This window comes from Lepidochelys olivacea, assembly GCF_965140295.1.
Source record: "Lepidochelys olivacea isolate rLepOli2 genome assembly, chromosome: 9".
NCBI lineage: Eukaryota > Metazoa > Chordata > Testudines > Cheloniidae > Lepidochelys > Lepidochelys olivacea.
Window position 1 is genome coordinate 75,864,705 of NC_140419.1, and position 24,326 is coordinate 75,889,030.

The 24,326-nt window shown below is 46.4% G+C and overlaps 1 protein-coding gene across 2 annotated transcripts in view; it reads right to left on the minus strand.

The window, feature by feature from the left end:
- Positions 1-8,546: 8,546 nt before the first annotated feature.
- Positions 8,547-24,326, minus strand: part of LOC311525827 (TLR adapter interacting with SLC15A4 on the lysosome-like) — a 36,820-nt gene continuing 21,040 nt past the window's right edge. The window contains exons 1-2 of one of the 2 annotated variants that reach the window (XR_014712868.1): positions 14,993-15,098; positions 8,547-9,895 (exon numbers count right to left, since the gene is read on the minus strand). The gene's annotated coding sequence lies outside the window, so the exon portion shown is untranslated. Of the gene's footprint in view, positions 9,896-14,992; positions 15,099-24,326 lie in introns of those variants that run through there. The other variant, XR_014712869.1, reaches the window with a different exon arrangement.

Consider the following 24,326-nt stretch of genomic DNA (forward strand, 5'->3'; position numbering starts at 1 on the left):
CCTTTCCTCTTAAATCAGTCCAAAAGCTTCTTGGGGCTTCAGCAAACCACTGTCTCTTTTTCTTTCTACATATTACATATTAGTCTCTAAGGTGCCACAAGTACTCCTTTTCTTTTTGCGAATACAGACTAACACGGCTGTTACTCTGAAACCTGTCATATTACAGATAGAGGCCCAAAATAGCAAAGAAGGGACTTTTCTTAGCTACCATTTTAGTCCCTTTTGTTTCATCTCTTTAGCTGATGCCTGCCTCTGCACCCATATCAGGTCTCTTTATACAACATTGTCAATGCTACACACTGGACCAGGCAAAGATACCTACGAAGCTGCAAGCTCAACCTCAAACTTGAGTGTGAACTGATAAAGGGGCTGTGAGCCAGTATTTGAGCTAGTTTGCTGTGTCTGCTGCCCTCTAGAGTTTCAAAGCACTAATTGTTTATCTCCGGCAACATGCATTGCAACTGGTAGTAAAATTAAAACTATTCATTTACCAAGGTATTCTGTTCCACTGTTCATTATAAATTTAAGGAACTTGGCTGGGTGGACGCATGAACAATTATGTTATGTATTCAACAAGGTAAACCATCCCCTCTAACTTTGAACCCAATTTTGAGCCCTAATCATTTTAACAAGAGCAAACAAACATGGAAAGTAATGCACTTGGGGGATATTATCATGCTTTAGAATAGCATTGTCAGTGTGGAAGTCAATAAGCACTGCTTGTGGTCATATCAGGGTGCATTGTGGGGGAGCTAGGGCTCAAACCAGTGAGAAGTACCAGTACATTAATACAGTTTGATACATTATTGCTTTTATAACATAACTTTTCACCTGCCTGTAACTGTTGGCTAATGCATGCTGACTTGCAAAGGTGACCCATTGCGGGGTGGTCACATGACCCTCCCCAAAATGCTGTGGGGGGAGGGAAGGCCAGCAGCCAGGGAGATGAAGGGGCAGAGCCAGAGCCATAAGGGAAGAGGCAGGACCAGAGCCTCTCCTGTTCCGGCCTCCTCTTCTGGCCATGCTGCCTGGAACGGCACGCAGCAGCTGCATTCTCCCAGGCAGCCACTGTGTGCCACACCGGGCAGTGTCCCAGGCAGGCAGCATGGCCGGAGGCTGCCCAGGAGAGAGCAGCTGGTGCGTGTCTGTAATAAATGAAACAGGGGGTAGCAGCTCCCTTTTATGGACCCAGCTGGCCAGTTGGCTATAAAATCCCTCTTAGTAGTTGTTCTCTGGTTGCTCTACCTGTAAAGGGTTAAAAGAAGTGAGTGGGCACCTAGCCAAGGGAGCCAATGGGAAGGCTGGAACTTTTTAAAATTGAAACAAGACTCCCCTTTTGTCTGTCTGTGGTTGTTCTCTGGGAGCGAGGGGACAGGGCAGAACTATGCTGTAAGGAGCTTGGGGCCAGGTATGAAAAAATCATCAGGATCATACCTAGAAGCTACTCATTTAAAACCCCAGATATGTAAGTAAATCAGGAAATGTCTAGGAAGACACAATTAGGTTTATCCCTTTTATTTCTTTATGGCTTGTGGACTCCAGGTGCTTGTGTTTTGCTTGTAACCTTTAAGCTGGACCTCAAGAAACTATCCTTGATGCTTAATCTTTGTAGTTGCTCTTTTTAAATCTAGCAATAGCCTAAATTCCCAGATATATATTCTTTCTTTTGTTTATTTAATAAAATTTACCTTTTTAAAGAACAAAATTGGATATTTGTGTCAGAAGAGGTTTGTGCGCATGTTGTGTAATTAGCTGACAGACACAGCTGATTTTCTTTGTTTTTTTCTCAGCTCTTCCCCAGAGCAGGGGTGAAAGGGCTTGAGGATACCCCCCAGGAAGGAATTCCCAAGTGCGCCTTCCTGGGTTGTCAAAGGGGTTTTGCTCTTGGGTGGTGGCAGCATCTACCAATCCATGGTCAGCGAAAAGCTGTAACCGTGGGAGTTTAATACAATCCAGGAGTGGCCAGTATTAATTTTTAGAATCCTTGCAGGCCCCCACCTTCTGCACTCAGAGTGCCAGAGCAGAGAATCAGCCTTGCCAGTGCTGCACTGAGCAGCGTCCGAGGCAGGCAGCATGGCCAGAGGCTGCCTGGGAGAGAGCAGTCACTGCGTGCCGCACCAAAGGCATCGTTCCACACAGGCAGCGTGGCTGGAGGCTGCCTGGGAGAGTGCGTTAGTGCATGACTCCACACATGCCTAGGGGACTGGAGCAGAGCCCCTGCCGTCAGTTAACTTGGGATGGGGAGGGGATAGGGAGAGCATGGGGCCCCCAGGCTGGGGGTGGGACGGGGATGAGTCACGTGGGGGGGTTATGTGGGGGCAGGACAGGGAGGAGTCACGTGAGGGGGTTACGTGCAGGGCAGGGACAAGTCACGTGGGGAGTTCACATGCCCCCCTTTAGCTGGTGCCCCCTTTGTGTCCCTGACTCATGATGATATATTGATTATCCCCACAGCTGTAAGCTTTGCCAGCTGGTGCAGACATTGGATAGCACCTATTTTAAAGTGCCCTCAGTCATGCATCTTATGGTGTCCCTTTACGTTTTGCTGTTGCTAAGGACTGTGTAAACAAGAGAATGTTGCATTTAAGGTATGAGGCTGTGATGTTAGGACATAGGCTGGGAGGAATGGTCACAGAAAGGGAAAGTGGCTAATAGTAGACTGCATCCTGCAGGAGTGACACAGGGTATAGAAGAGGGGAGAACACAGGAGACAGAGAAGAGATCTGGAGGCGAGACACGCAGCTTGGAAAGTAGAGAAAGACAGGACTTGACACCTGATGAAGTGAGAAGCCAATGGTTGTTAAGTCAGAAAGACAGATGACTTGAGCCAAAGCCCCTGCAGTCAATGGAAAGACTCCCATTGTCATCAATGGGTTTTGAACTATAATGTAAGTGAACCATATAATCAGACCACAATAGTTACATCTGGTAAGTGATTCACAGGCATTTAAAAGATCATCTGGAGTTTCATACACTTGTAGGTACTTGCAGGACAAAAATGTTTTCTACTTTTTAAAAAAGAATTAAAAGGTTCAAGTTTCTGTACTTAGTCTGTTTCACGGTAATATTGGGGTTCTGGCTTATTCGCAAAACCATGCAGGACTTACTGTACCTTTCTGCAACAACATTATCTTAGAGCAAGATCCTGTACTGCAATGGAATCTGATTTGGGACAGGTATGTACTACAAGAGCGCGAGTGGTTTGCACTTAATATTATATCTGATTAATGTAGCCACTTTTTCTCTTTGTGGAATAACCATGAGCAGGTGGCAACTCCCTAGAATGTATTAATTACGTAGATGGATTCAACAAATTTGCTGGCAAACTGTGCATGAGCTCTGTAGGTTGATGGTGAACAGTTCCCTGTATTTGATTTTCAGTCATTGAGCTGAGCTAATTAATTGTGATGGGTTAGGTAAGCAACATGGTTTTGTCTCCGCTCCTTGACTGAGCATGCAAACACTTCCTGTGCAAATAGTCATGCATATGAACTTAAAATTCAGTTTCTGCAATTTTTGTACATCTGGCTGTGAAGTTTACACTTCATGAATTTTCATTCGAGTAAAACTTGATTGCTTGATCCAGCAAACAGGAAAGTGGCACAAGTATAGGCCAAATGAATTCATTTCAATATTTATAGAAATTTGTTATGGTATTTGTCGATCTCTAATAAGTACCACAAGTTTTATTCCCTTTGAAAATAGAAAGTGGACTAAGTTGTATTCTACTTAACAGCTACAAAAATGTAGATGTGTGGCAACTGATTTTGCCTTCCCCCCTCTCTATTCTTCCTATGTAGGTGTAACCCTTTTGCCAGGTGAAGCCAGCAGAAACCAGGGCCCGGTTCAATATCTAGGGCAGGGGTGGCCAACCTGAGCCTGAGAAGGAGCCAAAATTTACCAATGAACATTGCCAAAGAGCCACAGTAATATGTCAGCAGCCCCGCATCAGCTCCCACTGGCTGCCAGCGCCTCCCACCCAGGGGCAGCTCCCCCAATCAGCACCTCCCCCTCCCTTCCTCCCCGCACCTCCCAATCAGTTGTTTCATGGCTTGCAGGAGGCTCTGGGGGGAGGGGGAGGAGTGAGGGCACGGCAGCTCAGGGGAGGGGGTGGGAAGGGGTGGAGTGGGGATCAGAGCCAGGGGTTGAGCAGTGAGCACCCCCCCACCCCCCAGCACACTGGAAAGTTGGCAGCTGTATCTCCAGCCCTGGAGTTGGTGCCTATACAAGGAGCTGCATATTAACTTCTGAAGAGCCACATGTGGCTCTGGATCCACAGGTTGGCCACCCCTGATCCAGGGGTTCCTTTCCATCGATACAATACAGAGCCTGCTCCAGCTCCCACCCAGTAACCTGGGGAAATTACACACCAATGCTGAGTGCCTCTGAGAGGCAATACTTCCCCACTCGCAAGCACAGAGTCTGAGTGTAGAAAAGAAACTTTTAATAAAAGAAGGGAAGTAACTCGGAGTTAATTTGGGAAAACACTGTTCATAAATACAAACCATGAGTAAAAGACCCACTGCCAAGTAGGTTGGGCAGTGCCCTTTTCCTCTCAGGTTCTTAAGTCCAGCAACCCAAAAGTCCCTTTCACATGCCTGACCCTTCTCTGCTTCTCTGCACCCCACTCACAGTTGCTGTCCTTGGTCAGTGCAGACCCAGAATTCAGAGTTCACCTCCCACCCTGAGGCAGAGGGGTAAAGAGGCATCTTACTCACTCTGCTGGCCGCTCACTGCCCACCTGCTCACCGCTCTCATCGCGCCCCTCCACCAGCCACCCTGCTGGCTGCTCATCACTCCTCTCCACCGCTGCCCTGCTGGCTGCTCGTCACGCCTCTCCACTGCTGCCCTGTTGGTCATCACGCCTCTCCACCACCGACCTGCTGGCTGCTTGTCATGCCTCTCCACTGCCACCCCGCTGGCTGTCAGTCACCTTCTGTCTCTCTGCTGTGACCTCTGCACATCAGTCTCTCACGGATTTTCAGCTCTGTTGCAGGCAGGGCAGAAACACAGTCCTAACACAACTGGTTTCAGCTCTGACTGAGCAATTAAAATAACAAAAGAGGCTCCTAATAAAGCCTACATAGCTCTATTTTTTGAAGAGTTGGGAAGAACAGGTTAAGCCAGTCTAGAGAGGACCCCAGAAGGTTGTGCAGCCTCCTAACCAGGGCACCAGGACTTCTGTCCCCATCCTTCTTACTTTCACAGGGCTCTGACATTCAAGCCCCTGCTTAACAACATTCTTTCAACTGAGGGTGTCCCCCCTCATCTGGGACATGTTAAGCACAGTCCTGCTTTCCTGTATTGCTACAATAATTACAACATTGGTAATCATATTTCACTACCCCTGCACTCAGTACTAAGGTCATTTGTAGCCAACACCAGCCAAAGTTGATCCTTTGACACAGCCATAAATGATGAATATGTAAACAGAGCAGGAGCAAACTGTATTTACTACGGCTGTCGATTAATCACAGTTAACTCATGCGATTAACTCAAAAAAATTAACTGCAATTAAAAAAATTAATCATGATTAATAGCACTGTTAAACAATAGAAAACCAATTGAAATGTATTAAATATTTTTGGATGTTTTTCTACATTTTCAACTATATTGATTTCTATTACAACACAGAATACAAAGTACACAGTGCTTACTTTATATTATTATTTTTTATTACAAATATTTGCACTGTAAAAAAAGATAAACAAAATAAATAGTATTTTTCAATTCACCTCATACAAGTACTGTAGTGCAGTTTCTTTATCATGAAAGTGTAACTCACAAATGTAGATTTTTTTTGGTTACGTAACTGCACTCAAAAACAAAACAATGTAAAACTTTAGAGCCTACAAGTCCACTCAGTCCTACTTCTTGTTCAGCCAACTGCTAAGACAAACAAGTATGTTTACTTTTACAGGAGATACTGCTGACTTATACCTGAATAAGCCATAACTATACTGTTATAACGAGTAAAACTTTCCTGCGTAGTGTTTACCAGAGAAAGAAGATGGCATGAAAAGGAGAAACAGAGGCTCTTGAATCACAATTGCCCAACATCTAGGTCTGGTCTACACTATAGGCTTACATCAGTATAACAGCGTTGCTCAGGGGTGTGAAAAATCCATACCCCTGAGCTACATAGTTATACTCACCTAACCCTGATGTAGACAGTGCTGTGTTGGTGGGAAAGCGTCTTCCAGGGAGGTGGATTAACTGCAAGGGCAGGAGAAGATCTCTCCTGTCGGCATAGAGTGTCTTCATTAAAGCATTACAGCAAGTGCAGCTGTGCCGAGGCAGCGTTGTAAGTGTAGACCTGCCCCAAGTGTGTCATTTACACCATTGCAATGTGAGTGCAAAGTAGGTGTAAAACTCGCTCACTCTAATCTGGTAGCATTTTACATCCATTCTACAACTGCTGTGAATAACTACACAAAGTGCAACACAATAGTGACTTGAGCCTAGAGAAATAAAGATGATGGTTTGGCAGGCTCAGAAAAGGAGATGTAAAAAGAAACACAGAAAGAATGAGTAATCATGCAGAAAGCCAGAGACTCCTCACCCCCTTAGCTACTACTTTAGGGACTACTCTTAGCACCATAACTTTGCCCATGATCAAACTCTTGCCTGAGGGAAGCTAACCCCATCACAGTAACAATTATTTGGCACCTGAAAGGCGGTCACGGCTCTCTCCCCATCCGTCAGAGAGGAGACCATGCCCCCTCGCTAAAATGCCTCTGGAGCGACTCAGTTCAGGGGGGAAATAGCCGACAATTAGTAGGCCCAAGCCTGCAGTGTAGGTCAGGCAGCAATTGGGTCTGTGAGCCCCGGCCTTCGACCAGGGCGGGGCAGCCAACAATTAAGGGCTCTGGCCTGCAGTCAGGCAGAGCAACAATGAGTCTATAGGCCCAGGGCCCTCAATCAGGACAGGGCAGCAAATAGTTAATGGCTCTGGCCTGCAGTTAGGCAGAGCAACACAGCAGTCTAGGGGGGTCAGCTCTCCCGCGGGGCAGACAGCAAAACCATCCGGTGTCCTAGCTTGGGTGGACGACAGACTAATACAGGCCTCTTGGCCTAAAGGTGGGGAGGCTGCCACCCCCAGGGCAGTCCCTAGACATTGTGATGCCCTATGCAGCGCCCCCTTTGGGTGTGGGGGAAGACTGTCCCCAGGCCTCCACAGGGGTGGGCTGCACCCAAGGTCAGTGGGGGGCAAGAGCAGGCTTGGGGGGCAGGAAGGAAACCGCCCCCCAGCACGAGCCGGCGGAGCAGGCTGTGGCCGGGTCGCTCCACTTCCTGCCACCCGGTGAATGCAGGGCGGGCCCGAGCCCGCACTCACGGGGCGTTGGGAAGTGGAGTAACCCGGCCCCAGCCCGCTCCGCTCTGCTCTCCTGGCTTCCAGCCTTGGGACTTGGGGGGCAGGAGGGAACCACCCCCCCGGCACTCACCGGCGGCGCGGCTGGGAGCCAGTGGAGCGGAGCAGGCTGGGGCCGAGTCGCTCCACTTTTTACCTGAGGTTTTCAAAGTGCACCTCCAGCACTGCTAAGTATCTCCACACCACTGAGGGCATGTCTATACTATGAAATTAGGTCAATTTTTTAGAAGTCAGTCTTTAGTAACCAATTTTATACAGTTGATTGTTCATGTCCCCACTAAGCACATTAGGTCGGCTGAGTGCGTCCTCAATACCATGGCTAGCATCGACTCATGGAGTAGTGCACTGTGGGTAGCTATCCCACAGTCCCTGCTGCCCATTGGAATTCTGGGTTAAGCTCCCAATGCCTGATGGGGCAAAAACATTGTTGCGGGTGGTTTTGGGTACATATCATCAGTCTCCCCTCCCTCCCTCCCTCTTTGAAAGCAATGGCAAACATTCATTTCATGCCTTTTTTTCCTGAGTTATCCGTGCAGATGCCATAGCACAGCAAACATGGAGCCCGCTCAGCTGCACACTGCTTTCTTAGCATTGCAAACACCTTGCACATTATCCTGCAGTATGTGCAGAGCCTAGCTAGCAGCCGCCAGCACGAGGAAGATTATGAGGACAACATGGACACAGAAGTTCCTGAAAGCCCAGGATGTGGCAATTGAGATATCATGGTGGCACTGGGTCATGTTGATACAGTGGAACGCCGATTCTGGACCCAGCAAACAAGCACAGACTGGTGGGACCGCATAGTGTTGCGGGTATGGGATGATTCCCAGTGGCTGCAAAACTTTCGCATGTGTAAGGCCACTTTCATGGAACTTTGTGAGTTGCTTTCCCCCACCCTGAAGCACAGGAATACCAAGATGAAACCTGCCCTGACAGTTGAGAAGTGAGTGGCAATAGCCCTGTGGAAACTTGCAACACCTGACTGCAACTGGTCAGTTGGGAATCAATTTAGAGTGGGCAAATCTCCCGTGAGGGCAGCTATGATCTAAATAGCCAGGGCAATCAATACCCTTCAGCCAAGAAGGGTAGTGACTCTGGGAAATGTGCAGGTCATAGTGGATGACTTTGCTGAAATGGGGTTCCCTAACTGTGGTGGGGCAATAGACAGAATGCATATCCCTATCTTGGCACCGGACAACCTTGCCAAAGAGTACATAAAGCACAAGGGGTACTTCTCAATGGTGTTGCAAGCATTGATGGATCACAAGGGCCGTTTCACCGACATCAGCGTGGGATGGTTGGGAAAGGTGCATGACACTCGCATCTTTTGGAACTCTCAGCTGTTCTTAAAACTGCAAGAAGGGACTTTCTTCCTAGACCAGAAAATTACCGTTAGGGATGTTGAAATGCCAATAGCTATCCTTGGAGACCCAGCCTACCCCTTGCTCCCATGGCTCATGAAACCGTACACAGGCAGCCTAGACAGAAGTAAGGAGCAGTTCAACTATAGGCTGAGCAAGTGCAGAATAGTGGTAGAATGTGCCTTTGGACGTTTAAAAGGGTGCTGGCGCAGTTTCCTGAGTAGGTTAGACCTCAGCGAAAGCAATAATCCCATTGTTATTGATGCTTGCTGTGTGCTCCATAATATCTGTAAGGGGGAGATATTTATGGCAGGTGGGAGGTTGAGGCAGATTGCCTGGTGGCCAATTTTGAACAGCCAGACACCAGGGCAATTAGACGAGCACACTAAGGCTGCGCATCAGAGAGGCTTTGAAAAACAGTTTCATGACTGACCAGGCTACGATGTGACAGTTGTGTGTGTTTGTCCTTTATGCAAAGCCATCTCCTTTGGTGAATGTACTTCCCTGTAAGTCAAACCCCCTCCCCTCTTCAACCACAGATGGCACAGGAAATAAAGTCCCTATTGTTCTGAATCCATTAATTCTTTATTTATTTAAAAAAACTTGAGATCACTGACAATGCTGACTAGGAAAAGGAAGCCCCAATGTACAAAGGGTTTGATAACGGGTGGGGTGGGGGAGAAGGAAAGAACAAGGCCACATTGCTTATTGTAGCCACACTACAAATCAAAGCTGTTTGAATGACAGCCTTCTGCTGCTTGGGCCATCCTCTGGAGTGGAGTAACTGGGTGCCCAGAGCCTCCCCACCGTGTTCTTGAGCATCTGGGTGAGGACTTGGTGAGGAGGGCAGGCGGTTACACAATGGCTGCAGCAGTGGTCTGTGCTTTAATTGCCTTTCCTGCAGATCCACCAGATGCCTCATCATGTCCGTTTGCTCCCCCATTAGCCTCAGCATCTTCTCCTGCGTCTTCCGATCACACTCATTGTATGCTTTCCTGTCCTCTGTCACCAAATGCCTCCATGCATTCAGCTGTGCCCTATCAGTGCAGGAGGACTGTATGAACTCTGAAAACATGTCATCACGAGTGCGGTTTTTTTCGCCTTCTAATCTGTAATAGCCTCAGGGACGGAGTTGATGCGGGGAACATAGAAGCATTTGAAGCTGCATGGGGGAAAAAAGAGAGAGTAGACTTTTAAGAAGATACATTTCTGAGAACAAAAGAGAGACTCTTTCACAGTGAATCAAGCAATTCACAGCAGACAGCACATGTGTTTTAGGTACAAGGTCGCATTTTGCCTTTTATATTGCGCACCTGCCGGTATGGTGACACATCACACGCGGCTGGGCAATGGAATTCGGTTTCCAGGCAGCCCTGGTAAGCCAAAAGTTACGTGGGGTTGGCTTCTTCCACATTCATAACATGTGGGAATGGTTTCAAACTGCAGCACCCTCCTTTCCTGTAGCAACCAATGTCAGTTGTGTTTGCCATTTAAAAGGAGGGGCTGTGGTTGCCGTTTAAAAGGAGGGGCTGCGGTTTTGGGGTGGATGTGCATCACCCCTCCCCCCACGTGACTATTCTCCAGGATGATCCCTTTTAGCCAAGTGCAAACAGCCCAGCATGCCCGGGGGTCTAATGTGTCAGGGATCACCAAACAGAGGGGATTACTGTTCCTTTACAAAACTTCCCATTTCAACCAGGTGACCATGAATGATATCACTCTCTTGAGGTAGACACAGAAAGATAAAGACTGAATGTTGCATGAATGAGACCAAAACCCAGGACCAGTCACTACCATGCTTTGTGCTGCAATGATTCCAAACTACTTACTACTGGCTTGGCATGGTAAAGTGTCCTACCGTGGAGGACGAAATAAGGCAGCCCTCCCCAGAAACCTTCTGCAAAAGCTTTCAGAGTACCTCCAGGAGAACTTCATGGAGATGTCCCTGGAGGATTCCCGCTCCATCCCCAGACACATTAACAGACTTTTCCATTAGCTGTACTGGCTGCGAATGCATCCCAATTATTTAGGGCAAATCAAACATTAAACACAATTGCGTTTCACTCCTGTAGTGTCGTTACAATGTGCACTCGCCAGAGGTGCCTTCTCCGCCATCAGGATCCGGGAACAATAGGCCCTGGGAGGGTATTGTCTCCAGGGTGAGGCGCAGGTGCTGGAGGAACCAGCTAGGGGCAGAGCTCTTCTTGACCTGCTGCTAACAAACAGGGAAGAATTAGTAGGGGAAGCAAAAGTGGATGGGAACCTGTGACCATGAGATGGTCAAGTTCAGGATCCTGACACAAGGAAGAAAGGAGAGCAGCAAAATACGGACCCTGGATTTCAGAAAAGCAGACTTTAACTACCTCAGGGAACTGATGGGCAGGATCCCCTGGGAGAATAACATGAGAGGGAAAGGAGTCAAGGAGAGCTGGCTGTATTTTAAAGAATCCTTATTGAGGTTGTAGGAACAAACCATTCCGATGTGAAGAAAGAATAGTAAATTTGGCGGGTGACCAGCTTGGCTTAACAGTGAAATCCTTGCTGATCTTAAACACAAAAAAATAAGCTTACAAGAAGTGGAAGCTTGGACAAATGACCAGGGACGAGTATAAAAATATTGCTCATGCATGCAGGAGTGAAATCAGGAAGGCCAAATCACACCTGGAATTGCAGCTAGCAAGGGATGTTAGGAGTAACAAGAAGGGTTTCCACAGGTATGTTAGCAACAAGAAAAAGGTCAAGGAAAGTGTGGACCCCTTACTGAATGGGAAGGCAACCTAGTGACAGAGGATGTGGAAAAAGCTAATGTACTCAATGTTTTTTTTGCCTCTGTCTTCACAAACAAGGTCAGCTCCCAGACTAGTGCACTGGGCAACACAGTATGGGGAGGAGGTGACCAGCCCTCTGTGGAGAAAGAAGTGGTTCAGGACTATTTAGAAAAGCTGGATGAGCACAAGTCCATGAGGCTGGATGCACTGCATCCGAGGGTGCTAAAGGAGGTGGCGGATGTGATTGCAGAGCCATTGGCCATTATCTTTGAAAATTCATGACAATCAGGGGAGGTCCTGGATGACTGGAAAAAGGCTAATGTAGTGCTCATCTTTAAAAAAGGGAAGGAGGAGGATCCGAGGAACTACAAGCCAGTCAGCCTCACCTCAGTCCCTGGAAAAATCATGGAGCAGATCCTCAAGGAATCAATTTTGAATCACTTAAAGGAGAGGAAAGTGATCAGGAACAGTCAGCATGGATTCACCAAGGGCAAGTCATGCCTGACTAATCTAATTGCCTTCTAGGATGAGATAACTGGCTCTGTGGATGAGGGGAAAGCAGTGGACATGTTATTCCTTGACTTTAGCAAAGCTTTTGATATGGTCTCCCACAGTATTCTTGACAACAAGTTAAAGAAGTATGAGCTGGATGAATGGACTATAAGGTGGATAGAAAGCTGCCTAGATCATCGGGCTCAATGGGTATTGATCAATGGTTCCATGTCTAGTTGGCAGCCGGTATCAAGCGGAGTGCCCCAAGGGTCGGTCCTGGGGCCAGTTTTGTTCAATATCTTCATTTATGATCTGGAGGATGGTGTGGATTGCACTCTCAGCAAGTTTGCAGATGACAGTAAACTGGGAGGAGTGGGAGATACACTGGAGGGGAGGGATAGGATACAGAGGGACCTAGACAAAGTAGAGGATTGGGCCAAAAGAAATCTGATGAGGTTCAACAAAGACAAGTGCAGAGTCCTGCACTTAGGACGGAAGAATCCAATGCACTGCTACAGACTAAGGACCGAGTGGCTAGGCAGCAGTTCTGCAGAAAAGGACCTGGGGTTACAGTGGACAAGAAGCTGGATATGAGTCAACAGTGTGCCCTTGTTGCCAAGAAGGCTAACGGCATTTTGGGCTGCATAAGTAGGAGCATTGCCAGCCGATCGAGGGATGTGATCATTCCCCTCTATTCGGCATTTGTGAGGCCTCATCTGGAGTACTGTGTCCAGTTTTGGGCCCCACACTACAAGAAGGATGTGGACAAGTGGAAAGAGTCCAGCGGAGGGCAACAAAAATGATTAGGGAGCTGAGCACGTGATTTATGAGGAGAGGCTGAGGGAACTGGGATTATTTAGTCTTCAGAAGAGAAGAATGAGGGGGGGATTTGATAGCTGCTTTCAACTACCTGAAAGGGGGTTCCATAGAGGATGGATCTAGACTGTTCTCAGTGGTGGCAGATGACAGAAAAAGGAGCAATGGTCTCAAGTTGCAGTGGGGGATGTTTAGGTTGGGTATTAGGAAAAACTTTTTCACTAGGAGGGTGGTGAAGCACTGGAATGGGTTACCTAGGGAGGTGGTGGAATCTCCTTCCTTAGCGGTTTTTAAGGTGAGGCTTGACAAAGCCCTGGCTGCGATGATTTAGTTGGGGATTGGTCCTGCTTTGAGCAGGGGGTTGGACTAGATGATCTCCTGAGGTCCCTTCCAACCCTGATATTCTCTGATTCTATGAAGAGGTCCTGGCTGCCAGGGAGAAAGGATTTTCCATTTGCCTGCTGCGCATTCTCCTCCTCCTCCAAAAAATCCTCATCTGTGTTGCGTGAGGCTGCCACCTTGCAGGTGTCCACGGAGAGTATTGGGGTACTGGTAGGGTCCCCCCCTAGACTGGCATGCAGCTGATCATAGAAGCGGCATGTCTGGGGCTCTGACCCGGAGCGACCATTTGCCTCCTTTGTCTTTTGGTAGGCTTGCCTGAGCTCCTTAATTTTCATGCAGCACTGCTGTGCATTCCTGGTGTAGCCTCTCTTCACAATGCCTTGTGCAATTTTGGCATATATATCAGCATTTCTTCTGCTGGATCAGAGTTCTGCCTGCACAGATTCTTCTCCCTATACTGCATTCAGATCCAGAGTCTCCCGTTCGCTCCATGCTGGAACTCGTTTGCGATTCTGGGACTGCATGATCACCTGCTGAGTGATCTGCTCAGTGATCTGCTGAGCTCGCCATGTTGACCAAACAGGAAATTAAATTCAAAAGTTCCCGGTGCTTTTCCTGTGTACCTGCCTAATGCATCGAAGTTGAAAGTGCTGTTCAGAGCGGTCACACTGGAGCACTCTGGGATGGTGCCCAGAGGCCAATACCATCAAATTGCACAGCACAGTGTCTACACTACCCCAAATTCAACCCAGGAAGTTCGATTTTAGCACTACTCCCCTCATCAGGGAGGAGTACAGCAGTCAATTTTAAGAGGCCTTTAGGTCGGTGGAAGGGGGTTGGTTGTGTAGACGCATTCATTATAAAATCGACCTAATGTGGCTAAATTCCACCTAACCTCATAGTGTAGACCAGGCTTGAGAGGCAGGTAATTTTATATCCATTCTATAGGAGGCTATAAACTGAGGTGCAAAGAGGTTAAATAAATAAAATGTCCAAGGTTGCAGAGTGTCATCTGCAAATCTGGCAACGAAAAGCAGAAATGATTCCATTCCTCTGTTCTAACCACTAGACAATAATAGCACAGGATATTAGGTAATCATACTGTTGCACAAAATAAAAAAGTTTTCAAAGTGGGATTTCAAGGTCAAAGATTACATTAGCCCAGCTTGCATTAGTAGCAGCTTTACATAATGAGTGAATTTCCACATTCCAGAGGAAACACTGGTAAATCCCTTAATGCAAAACAGAACAATCAGAAAGAATTGCTATACTTCTGTAACCAGTGTTAGGACCTCACCGTCTACCCTCTGAGAACAGTGAACTACCACATCTTCCAAGCACTCACACTCAAACTAGTTTAATTGTTAATAATTCTCAAGGGATCAATATAATAATTTATAAATCAGATCCAATAGGTAAAAACAAAGCACTGAATGAATACCATACAAGGAATTCCAATTGCATACAGTGACTTGAAGCTTACAAAATCTATTCAGAACTTGTAACATTATGGAAACAATAAGACCTGAAGACCTTGTAGAAAACACTAATACAAAAGTATGGAAGCTCATTGTAGCTTAATTAGCAATTCATAATGATTCATATAAAGTTAAGATCCTCAGCTTCAATGAGCACAAGTTTACTTTCATACCAGAATTACTAATTCCAGAGGATTCAAATTGATTTCCTGTTGGTAATTCACAGATACTCAGTCCATGATATGGAGTCCAACAGTAAGGGAAAATAAAAGTTAGCAATCACACTGTTTGACTAATGATCCCTTTGTGGCTAAACTGCATAGCAATATCTAAAAAAACATGATCCAGCTTCTGCTGACTTACCCCATTGCTCCCCCGTAGAATTGCACAGGGTATTGGTCAGAATTGAGAGCGACATGTTTTGTTTTACATAACTGGGAGGCATTTGGGAGAGCTGCACTTTTTCTCATTCCCCCCAGAAGGGGGAACTTTAACAAGGGACTGAACCTAAATACAGAAAGCAGCTCTGACTTCCCATGGCTCTGTCCTGATCCCTATCAGTGCATTGGCCAGCTAATAATAATATTCATCCGTGGAAATTCTCCAGGCTTCTGTATTACATTTGCAAATACAAGCACTGAAGACACAGCTGAACTCCTATAATTTTTCTCTAGTTTAGAAAAAATTCAGGATACCTAAATGTTACTCTCAAGTTTGTACCTTGTATAGGTGGGTAACTTTTATTGTAGGGATCCTGCACTCCAAGGGGAATAGAATGGATGGTGTAATTATTTGATGTTGTAAAAGACTTTGAAATCCTTAACTGAAAGGTGCTACAGAAAAACACTTTATTATTATTATTTTATTCTCATATGAACTCAATGTAATAATAAAAGTTAATTTGGAACAGAAATAAATAATTCTGCTCCTTCAGCTTGCTTCTATTATCAGTTTGCTATTCCTCAAAATTGCTCTTGTACTGATTTCATTTCAAATTCCTTCCAGTTTACAGCTTCAGTATGAATCATTTCACATGATTTCCTCATTATCCAGACACCAAAGCTAAACTGCAAAGGACATGTCAGTACACAAGAGTCATGCTTTCCATTAAGCATTGCATGTCATGCATTTCCTTCACAAAAGAGTACATACAAATAAACAGGATTCACAGAGAGAAATTACAGAGAGGTTTCCATTCAGGTGTTAATAATGACAAAGGTAGACTGTCAGAAGAACACTGCACCCAAGTCTTCTGTGTCAATGGAGTTACAATGATAGAAAGCCCATCCCGTACTCAAGGCAGAATTGGCCTCTAATGCAATGTCTAGTGCTTTATCTAGTCTAATCTTGTGTCAAGTAAAGCTCGGCAAATGTATTATATAAATCAGACTAGATCAGTGGTTTTCAACCTTTTTTCATGTGCAGACCCCTAAAAAATTTTGAATGGATATGTGGCCCCTTTGAAAATCTTAGACATAGTCTGGGGCCCCTCAGGGGTCTGCTGACCACGGGTTGAATACCACTGTTTTATGGTAATGACCCCCTAGACATAGTCTGCAGATCCCTAGGGATCCACGAATCACAGGTTGAAAACCACTGGACTAGATGGTCCTTTCCTTCTGTCCTTAAAATCTGTGGATCCAGGAAAAATGGAAAGAAATTATCCTCAGGTAATTTACTGAATACAAATATATTATTTTTCAAAAATTATCTGCTGAATATTTTCCTCCTGGCTCTCATCTCAAGAGATGGGGCTCCCACCACTTTCCTTGAAAACTCTATTCCACAGGCCCTCGTTGGTGTTGGCACAAGAGCGGCCACTATGGGCATGGTTTTTGAGGGTATGTAGGTGTTGAAAGTTGCAGGTAGGCACTGAGTGGGATTTCCTAAAGAGCCTTAGCACCTAACATCCTCCAGGATTCAGGTCACAGTGCCTGAGGAGTGTTTCTGGATGGGTTTGAGCGTGAGGACTGGAACTCAAAGTGGAGAAATCCTTTCCTGCATTTCCCATTGGGTTTCAGATTTTCTGGCATGTGCATACTGCCAGTCAGGAAATACTATGCTTTCCCCGACTCGAAGTATTCTGCTGTGAGGATGCACTTCCTAAGCACGGAGATGAGTTTTCAGTTGAAAATATGGATTAAAAATAGTTTAACGCATACTGGGGAAAAAACAATACAGATAATCCTTTGACACATGTCAAAATGCACAGAATCAAAGTGGAACATACGCTCCACAGTCATAAGAAGTAAGAATATGCATTTATACAGCCCCTTGCTTACGTTACTAAAACAGGCATTGTGAAAAGAGGCAAAATAGATTAGCAGAAAAAAATATTTTCCCCTTGAGTATAGTAATTCCCAAATTACCTACTCTTCTTCTACCTGATTCCTTGAATAATTATCAGAGTAGGCAGGCATCTGCAGATTTCTCCGTCTGTTACAGCTCAATGCACTTAGTGGCTGTTTCTGCTCCCATTAACATCAGTGTTAACATTCCCACTGACTTCACTGCAGCAGGACCAGAACCACAGAGCTTTATTTATCCTTTAAGGTGGGTTTCTCCGTTTGCATTTCCGAGGGCCAAATTCTGATCTCATTTATGCTTGAAGTCAATGAGCTTGTTCTGAATTTATAAAGATGTAACAGATCAATCTGGCCCTTAGTCTTCATATTCCCAGTATCCCTGAGCTAGAACTGTAGCCAATTAATTTCTTTTAAGTCTTTGGTTTGAACTATAACTACACAGGTAAAAGGTTAGGTCATGGCCGCCCAAATGGCACAGGACAGCCCTTCACAAGGTTGGGTGCAGACATGGGTGACTTTCCCACTGCTCCTATTTTTTTCCTCTCACCATCAGTAAACACATTCTCTGCACCTGTACCGAACAACTTCCCAGAATACATCTGGACTCTGCAAGAATTTAATTATATCTCTCACTCTCACCAGACCCCTGACCTGATTTAACTATTCAAGTTGAGAAAGTGATTGTGAGGGTATGTGAATTTAGGGGCAATGTACAGGAAGAGCAATGTTAGAATGCTATGAAAGCAATGTACGGGAAGAGCAATGTTCTCTTCTGTTAGGCGCTAAGAAGCTAGGGGCCTGATCCTACATTCCTTGTGCTCCCTGAACTCCAAATAGAGTCAGTGGGAGTTTTGAGTAAGAAAGGAGTGCTTGACTAGACCCTTGATGTGGAGGAGTCTACTTGTTGATTTTATTTATATTATATATAATTCCATATATATAATATGATTCCATATATAATATAATTCCAGGAGATATTAATTTGCTAGATTCTATCAGCTGTCTTTGCTGTCAGTTTCTTCATAGAAGATAGAAGATCTCTTGCTTTTTCAGTCACAGCCCACTCACTATCTTTTCTCTGTAAGAACTGAATTCTGTACATACAGTCAGTCACTTACCATATTGCTGTGGTTTTACTGCTCTCTTATATCTAAACATCTACCTTCTTTCAGGACCCCATAACACCCCCTGTAATAGGGTCCTTGTGGGTTAAGATTGCCTAGTGGTAAGCTCACCTACTACCCTCTCCCAGAGAGTCAGTCTCACAGTGCTGGCTCACCTCTACTCAGAGGTACAGTGAGCAGTATAGGTGATTCAAGTCCCTCCTGTAGTAAGGGCAGTGGTAGGGGAGCCTGAGCCCACCCACTCCACTAGGCTCCGACCCAGGGCCCTAAGAGGGTCAACAGTGCCTGGCCCCCAAAGGTGCCCTCTGAGTTACCTCCCCTTGGTCACTTCTTGCTGCTGCTTTCCTCTCTCAGTGGTCAGTCCCAGATACAGTGAAAAGAAAAGGAAAAGGTAACCAAACCATTACCCCAAACGGACTCAGCATACAGTCATACTCCTTCAGGGAGGCTTCTCCAGCACCCTTCTCAGGAGCCTTCAGGATAAGTCTGTCAGGTTCCTCAACCTCCCCCTTCTAAATGGGATTGCTCCCTTTTCAACCTCTTCTCCAGTTGGAGCATGGTCTGCAGGGATGGAGGGATGGGGCTACCAGGGCTCAGTACTGTCCTTTAACCTCTTTCAGCCCAGTGTGGGGTTTGGATACCCCATTACACCACATTGATGAGTTCAGCTGAGATTCAGTATTACCAGCAAGACTAATATATATATTTATATTGTCACAGTTTCAGGGTAACTGCACAAGTCTTCCCTCTACATGGTCACTCAAGGGCACCCACATAAGATTTCTGGTTCCCAGATGTCACCTTTCTTGGGCAGAGACCCAAGTCTGTCTCCTTTCTGAGTAGGTTTTAAGGCTGCACATCTCCCAGCCTTACACTGTGATATCCCCAACAAGCCAGTCTGCCAAAAGGGCAGGCCTGTGCTTTGCTTTCTCTCTGAGGTTATTGCCAGTAATCACAAATTACTACACAGCTCTTTCTAAATAAGCCCATTTATTCTTAAGGCAAAAGCATTATAGAGAAAACATGTAAAAAACCAGAAGTTCCTATATGCATGCAAACACCTTACCAGAGGTCACCCATCAATCTTATGGGGCCCTAATAGGCCAAAGTCTTTTCAATCCTTCTGCAAGAGTTGTGATCCTGCTTAAGACAGCAGGTCCTGTCTGTTTGCTGGATCAGAAAGAAGGCCCTGAGTCAATTTGAATGAAGCCTTTTTATGCCAAAGCCCTTTCTTTGTCTGTTGCTCTCTGGAAAACCTAGTTTGAACCAGTATATGCAAGATTCTCTGGGAGTGGTAATTCTCTGGAGGTGTTTAGAACCTAAGTGATTCACCTCAAGCACCCCCTACTGTTTTTGATTCCTGAAGGAGTTGCAATAACCCTCCCCCATGGAACAGAGCACAACCATACATACAATCTCTGGCCCACTGTGATACATAAACTTCATATAATATGTTGCCCGAAAAATACTGTATGCGGTTTTAATATCTGTCACACATGTCTACTCATGTGGCAATCACACCTTTAACTGCAGTGTAGACATACCTAAGACAGAAAGTATGGTATTAAGGTGAGGAACATAAACAGCAGGACTGAAGTTTTCAAGACACCTAAAGGAAACAGGTGCCCAACTCTCACTGGAATTCAGTGGAAGTTGAGTATTTAACTCCCTTCGGTTGGTTTCACAGCTGTTTGCTGACAACAGATGAATGTTGAGGCCCAGGAATACTGGGTTTTATTCCAGGTTTTATGGGGAGGGTGTTCTACTGGTTACAGATCCTTCTACCCCTGTACCCTCAATGCCTGACCTCTTCTGCCCCTGGCTTGTCCAGCCTCTGCATGTCCAAATCCCAGTTTTGTTCTACAGCCCCATCAGCACCTCAACACAATTCCCCAGCTCCTTGTCTCAGATACCCTACCTCCCAGTTCCTCATCCCAGTCTCCACCTTTGGCACTCTGTATCTCAAAGCCGTACCCTGGAACCCCGTATTCACCCAACATATAATTATATTTCATAAAAAGCACGCCATGTAAGATATCAAATGAAAAGTCATGATCTGCTGAAACCCAGTGTTCTGTCAAAATATGTATATCATTAGAGTGTAGGAAGTTATGAGATTTTGCTGTATGACTGTTACTGAAATATGTTGTAGTTTGAGAGTCTCCACTGCTAGTTCTCCAGTGACAACAAAGGAGGTAACCCACTCCCAGGAGGGTGGTAAACGACCATTAATCAGCAGGGGAGTTGTAATCAAGGGATTTACAATGCTGTAAAAGAGTTGTGCAAGCATCACACAATGGAGGATTGCTCAACCCTGTGACCCAGCAGAGCACACCAGGACATGTCTGGGCTAGTGTTTTCCAGGCACATGGACGGAGGATATAAAATAAGGGACAGCGGCATCATGTCTTTACCTTTCTCCTCCCCTCCTCCACTGGAAGCAACAAGAACGCTGGAAAACAGAGACTTGAACTGAGGAGACTGGTCCCAGGCTTAAAGGGGAAGCCTGTATATTAAGAACTGTAAACAACCTGAAACATCCAGTGGGGTGAGAAAAACTACTTGGCCCAAATACTGCCTAGACTAATAAAGTTTAAGATTTAGACTGCATGCTTACCTTTTTATTTTCTTTGGTAACTATCTCTGACCTTTCTTTGGTAACTATCTCTGCCTACCACTTAACATCTATCTTTCTGTAGTTAATAAATCTGTTATATGTTTAACCTAAAACAGTGTGTTTTGATTGAAGTGATTGGGAAATCTCTGCTCAGTTTACAAAGACTAGCACGTGCCCTCTCTACATTGAGGGAGGGGCGGACTGGGTAATGAACTTACACTGGCCAGGCTTCTGGGGTACAGGGCTGGGGAGATTTAGTGATACCTTTCTCTGTGTGATTCAAGAGTAGCTCAGGGAGCATGAGTGATAACAGCACCTGGAGGGGTTTGCTGCTTGTCACTAGCAAAACATTGAGAGAGACAGCCCAGGCTGGAGAGTTAAGAGGGCAGAGCAGTACCCCAGTTCCAGGTTGTACCCCGGTGGATCCCATCACATACCCTTTGTAGTCCCCTCATCCTGGCTCCTCACCATTCTGTCAAGCAGTTTCCTCCTTCTCCTCCCCACTCCCTGGGCACCAGCAGAATCAGTGAGAGCACAAGAGAGAGAATCTCCCTGCACTCAGCTCCTGTGCCCAGTGCCACAGCAGGGAAAATCCTGCTCATCCCCCACAATCTTCAGAAGGAGCATCCTCAGTTCAGATAGAATCTTCAGAGAATTTAGCTGCCAAACTAGAAAGTGTCTTCTGAGCATGTGCAAATTGAGATTTTCAGAAGCTCATACCTTGACCAAATTTCATCAGATTTTCATGGGGACAGCAGAAGGCCATCCCTAACATCAGAGCAATCCCCCTGCCAAAGGTCACCTTCTTGTTCCAATGTATGGGGCATGTATAGATCTTCTCAATTAAAAAGATAAGAATTTTTTTAACATGGGCAAAAGGAATGTATTTTTCCCTAGCCTCATTCTGAGAAATGCCTAAATTGTTTTTGCAGTTTTCTAGAAGTCAGCTAGAAACATACACCTAGCATGCCAAATTTAAATCCCAGTGGGGCAATATTAGAAACAATTGAAAACAGGGTTTTATAATGGAAGTTGTCGGACATTCTTAATTATAAGTGTTGCTATAGGCACAATCTAGAATGGCCCAATGCTGCAAGATGTTGAGCACCTTCATAAGATGCTGACCACCATGAGATTCAGCTGAAGTTAATGGGAATCAAGGCTGCTTATCACTTGACAGGAGGAACTCAGGCAACCAGGCCGAAACACTTGAAAAATATATATTTTACAAATTCTTGGTGGAATGCTTTATCTGCCCTTGCCCACCCCCCATTTTTCCCCCAAAGAAACTATCTTTCCTGGTGTGTTTTCACATATGGGGACAGATACTCAGCCAGTCTAAATCACTAAACCTCTGTTGATGTCAATGGAGTTGGACTAATATGTCTGTTGCTCTTAGACCTCCCTTGAACGGTGCATTTAGAAATGTGGATTGTACAAGAAATACTATTGTTCTCATTTAGGAATTCACACATGATCTCAACATTCAGGAAGCTCATATACATCCTTATGTATCTAGAGGGAAATATATCTCATCATCTTAGACTTGCATTTTACCTTTAAAAATATACCTAATTAATTGTATATTTGCCAAGCTTTTTCTATACATGTACAATGAATGAGAAACTAACAATAAAATTTAGAAGATAGATATTAGAATAGGCAATATTTATGTACAGAAAGGCTCAATTAATAGAAATGCATATCTCCAGTTAGCCATTGTTGTTCTACTGTCAGACTGTATTTGTATTTGTTTAAGATGACATAGAGGAGGAGGAAGATCTTGTGGTAAAAGCACAGTACTAGAAGCCTGAAGACCAGAATGCTATTCCTGGCTGAAAGCTACAGACTTCCTGTATGACCTTGGGCAAGTCCCCTTCAGGGGAAATTTCAAAATGCCTCTGTTGGAAGCTCTGCATTGTATTTTCCACCAAGTTGTGGGTACTGAGAAAGGGGATTGTCAAAGCAGATTGTGATGTGCTCTTTCCAAATATGCTCTCAGCACTCAGTGCCCAAGATGTCTAGACGCTCAGGTGCCAGCTGGAGACCGGATCACTTTCAAAACCTCACTGCTATACGCTGCTATGCTCCAGGCCAAGGCCGTCCTTACCCATACGTAAAGCACGCAGCTGGGTAGGGCACCAGGAAATTTGGGTGCCCTGTGCAGCTGTGTGCTGCTCCAGCCACTGCTCTGGCTCTTTCCCAGGCCCCACCCCTGCTCCGCCCCAACCCCGCGTCTTCCCGCCCCAGCCCTACCCCCACTCCCCTGAAGATTGCAGCCAGGCCCGACCCTGCACTCACGGCATGGTAAGTGGAGTGACCCAGCCCCAGCCTGCTCTGCGTCCCTGGCTCCCAGCCGCGCCACCAGTGAGTGCTGGGGGGTGGTTCTCCACGGGTGGGAGCTGGGGGAGCTGGCCCCAGGCCTCCGTGGGGGACGGGGGTAGGAAGGGGGCTGGCCACTTCCTGCGGAAAGTGGAGTGACCCGGCCCCAGCCTGCTCCGCTCCCCTGGCTCCCAGGCTTGGGGGGAGCGGGGAACCGCCCCCCAGCACTCACCGGCAGTGTGGCTGGGAGCCAGGGGAGCAGAGCAGGCTAGGGCAGGGTCACTCCACTTCCTGCAGCAAGTGGCCAGCACCCCCCTCCCATGGAGGCCTGAGGCCAGCCCCCTCCCCCAAATAGCTAGGGATGGCCCTGCTCCAGGCACTGTTTTCCCACTTTCTAAGGTCCTTTCTACACTAGAAAAGAATACCCATTAAGCCCGAGAAAAGGTTCTGATCAGCGAATGGTTGATAGGTAATATTTGTGGGAGATTTGATCATAGCTGGGTTTGCGATGACTGGGAGAACCACATGGTGACTTACCTGCCACATGCGAAGGTTGCGAATCTCTCAAGACATCTAGATAGACTTATGTGTAGTGCTGGGGAGGAATTGGTGGTCGTGGTACATGTAGGTACCAATGACATAGGGAAGGATAGGGGAGAGGTCCTGGAGGCAAAATGTGGGCTGCTAGGTAAGAGATTGAAGTCCAGGATCTCTATGGTGTCATTCTCTGAAATGCTTCCAGTTCCACGTGCACGGCCAGTTAGACAGGCAGAAGTGCAGGGTCTCAATGCGGGGATGAGATGATGGTGTAGGGAGGAGGGGGTTAGATTTAGTAGGAACTGGGGAAACTTTTGGGAAAGGGGGAGCCTATACAGCAGGGGTGGCCAACCTGTGGCTCTTCAGAAGTTAATATGCAGCTCCTTGTATAGGCACCGACCCTGGGGCAGGAGCGACAGGTGCCAACTTTCCAATGTGCCGGGGGGCGCCCACTGCTCAACCTCTGGTTCTATCACAGACCCTGCCCCGACTCCACCCCTTCGCATCCCCTCCCCTGAGTTTGCCATGCCCTCACTCCTTTCCGCCCTCCCCTCCGCTGTCTCCTGCACGCCACGAAACAGCTGATCGGGAGATGCAGGGAGGGAGCAGGAGGCACTGATGGGTGGGGCTCACAGTGGGTGGGAGGCGCTGGGAATGGGTGCGGGAGTTGATGTGGGCCTGCTGATGTATTACTGTGGCTCTTTGGCAATGTACATTGGTAAATTCTGGCTCCTTCTCAGGCTCAGCTTGGCCACCCCTGCTATACAGGAAGGATGGGCTCCACCTAAACC